The sequence below is a fragment of the Pan paniscus genome, chromosome 7 (genome assembly GCF_029289425.2).
Source record: "Pan paniscus chromosome 7, NHGRI_mPanPan1-v2.0_pri, whole genome shotgun sequence".
In the NCBI taxonomy this organism is placed as follows: domain Eukaryota; kingdom Metazoa; phylum Chordata; class Mammalia; order Primates; family Hominidae; genus Pan; species Pan paniscus.
In genome coordinates, this window is record NC_073256.2 from 52427925 (window position 1) to 52431251 (window position 3327).

Consider the following 3327-nt stretch of genomic DNA (forward strand, 5'->3'; position numbering starts at 1 on the left):
TATAAGCGATTGCAGTAAGTGATTGAAGGTTTAATCCTTTGACTTTTGGCTTGTTGCTTTAATCGGCTCCTCTAACACCTGGAGGCTCAGCTCTCTCTCCCTGCTCAGCTGAGCTCCTACCAGCACCTCTGCTTTCCAAACAACTGAAATATTTGAGCTCAGGTCAGTTTCCCAGAGCATGTGGAATGAAAATGTTTCAATAATCAACACACGACAGGGCCTAGCAACCAGCGGAGGATGACAGGAACTCAACCGCCTTTCAGTCCAGTCGCTTATATCTGAGCATGAAGCTCCCTGTCTGTCACAAAGGTTCTGCACTGCACATTCCATGACCATGAAGACTTATTGCATGAGCATCAATTTTCCCTACAGCCTAATGCAATACCCAGTATGTAATTAGATGTTAATATATATTAATTTAAAAGCAATCATGATATGTCAAGTAATTACTGAATATGTTGCACAAACATTTTTATCAGGTTGTTACTCTTTCTGTCTCATTGGGGCAATTAACAAATAAATCCACAATAATATTCATATAAGATGAATTAGAATATAATTATTTGGAAAGTTTAGATTATTAAGGAAAATAATTCAAAGCAATATATTCTTAGAAACACACGTAGGCTAGCAGTTATCTGGGAATATATATGTTACTAGAGTTCTTCGGTTTTTAAGAATGTTGAGGTCCCCAAATTGACCCAGTTATCCTGTCTGAGCTAAATACACATTCACTTTTGCTTCCTAGTTCTGGGTGTTGAGGTTGCAATTGACTTTCTCTTCTCTTGACCAAGATTTACTTGAAATAAACCTAGAGGTGGTTTCCAAAACCATAATATGATTTTGTGAGGGATTGCAGTATGGGGATGAAATATGTATGTTTTACAAAATATAAATCTGTGGGCAGAATGAAATTCAGATTTTTGTTTGTGGATTCAGGGAAATTGTAGCAGGCTAGGTTGGTGCTTATTGGATTCTGAAAACATTTGATTTAACTGGATGAAGAAAATGCACACAATATCCACTTGTCTATCTAACAGAAAAGTAGAAGGTCATTGATTTAGGGTCCTGCTCCAAAGAGAGAGCCCACTCTGGCAAGGGTACTTCTAGACCGTTTGTAAATATGCTAAACAATAAGACAAAATTTCAAAGTATCATGATTACATGTTCTAGAGACATTTAGAACATCATCGTTTTTCTAAGGAATGTCCCTACATACAAAATAAAGTCACTTTATACAAAATGAAATGACTTCTCCTCAAACTGCCTAGTAAAAGTAGCCAACAATAGTGTAGGTGACACCCCCAAATAATCCAAAGGTTATTTTAGATGCTCAACTGATTTATTTTCCTAATCATGTTTTTTTTTAAATCAGTTATTTAATTAGGTTCTTCTTAAGACATTTAGAACACCAATTTGTGAGGATAGATTCCATTTGTCAGGGCAAACACATGAGGAATAGCTTTGATTTTTGGTAAAATCTGTGAGTCCACAGCTTTCTCATCAATCTTGCACTGTCTGTATTCTCGTATTTCTCTTTTTCTGTGTCGAAGATCTCACCTTCCTGGTGTCTGGGCTTCCGCAGCTGCTTCTTCCTGAAGTAAGCATCAGTAGGATGTTTTGGGATTTTTACATTGCTGATATCAATTTTGGTTGAGGTGGCAATGACAAGTTTCCGGTGTGTTCTTCATAGAGGAACTCGACTGAGGACCAGAGGTCCTGTCACAAGTAACAAGCCACTAGCCAGCTGCTTCAGGAAAACCACCCTCTTGCCCCTGTGGTGTCCAGTGAGGATGATCAGAATGGTCCTGGGGGTGATGCTGGCTCACAGTTTTCTCACGTGCTGATTGAAGGGTTTTGTGCAGTGGCTCAACAGCTTTCCAGGCACATCTTCAGCAGAATATTATCTGGGCATTTTGTGAAGTTTAACCACCCGGGTACCACCGTTCTTGTCACTACCAACTGGTTTTGTAACAGTTGCAAGAACCTTCTCCTTCTTTTTCTTTTCAACCTTGGATTTAGTGGCTGAGTACTTCCTCTTGTACATGGCCTTTCTGGAATACATAGCAGATCGAGAATACCTGCCAATTCCTCTGACAGGGACAGGATTGTGGCTGCAATGGGGCTTCCCCTTCTTGGGCATCTTAGCCTTGAGGTTACCCTTTTTCACCTTGCCACCAGCATCAGCCTTCTTAGCTTCGGGTTTCTTCTCTTTAGTATTGGCTTCTCCGCTTTTTCACCTGCCATCTTGCAAGATAGGAAAGAACCCTAATCATGTTTAATATCATTTGATGCCCGATAAAAATTCAGTACATTTTCCTAGTGTTCAAGTTTCATTTAATAATCATTTCATTAAAAAACCCAACATTTATAGTATGCAAAGTAGTATTAAAAAAGGATTGTCAGATTTTGAAGGAAAAGAACCACTGAAATACAGCCCCAAATGTCATTCACAGCTGCTGAAAGTAAATTATATAATCTTCTGGGGAGTAATTTGGCATTATGAATGAAAAATTATATAATGTATATTTTTCAATACTGCAATTCCCATTCTAGAAATTTACCGTAAAGAAATAATGTTGTATGCACAAAGATATGTATACCAAGAATATTTAACACAGTCTGGTTTATACTACCAAAGAAATGGAGCCAAATGAAATGTTCAGCAACAGTCTTGGTAGCATAAATGAGCAGTCCTCAAAAGTGATGATGCAGATCTATGTATTTTTAGAACATATTACTAAGTAGAAAGTAGTTCCAAAACAAAATTTATGGTATAAAACAATTTTCTAAGTTAAAAAATGGTTTATTCACCTGTAGTAAAAAGCTGGCAGGCTGTGAATTAATTTTCAGTTGTGGTCATGTTTAGATGGTGGAATTATGCGTGATTGTTTTACTCATCTGTATCTTCTATTGTTTTCCCATAAGGAACATAAATTCCTTATCTACTCCAGGTATTATTCCTATAAGGAGTTAGGAAATAATTTCACCAATATTTTTTAGACAAAAGAGTCTTATGATTATGTAAAACATGCCACATTAGAAGAATTTTATTTAACGGACATTTCTATAGCACTTACTATGTTCCAGACAGTGTTTCTCTGCCATTTTTCCTGCCCATTCTCCCTTTCCTTCTTCCTTTCTCTTTTCCCTCTCTTCCTTAATTTATTCCCCTCCCTTTCCTCCTTTATATCATTTTTTATTGTGGTAAAATGTAGCATTTTTGGTGTATAGGTCTATGAATTTTGTTAAATACATATAATAGTATGGCATCACTACAGTCAATACACAGAACAGTTTCATCCCTCCACCCTCCTAATTCCTTTA

At 37.1% G+C, this 3327-nt stretch overlaps 1 pseudogene; it reads right to left on the bottom strand.

Moving 5' to 3' along the window:
* Positions 1-1403: 1403 nt before the first annotated feature.
* Positions 1404-2247, bottom strand: LOC100969965 (large ribosomal subunit protein eL6-like; annotated as a pseudogene).
* Positions 2248-3327: the final 1080 nt, after the last annotated feature.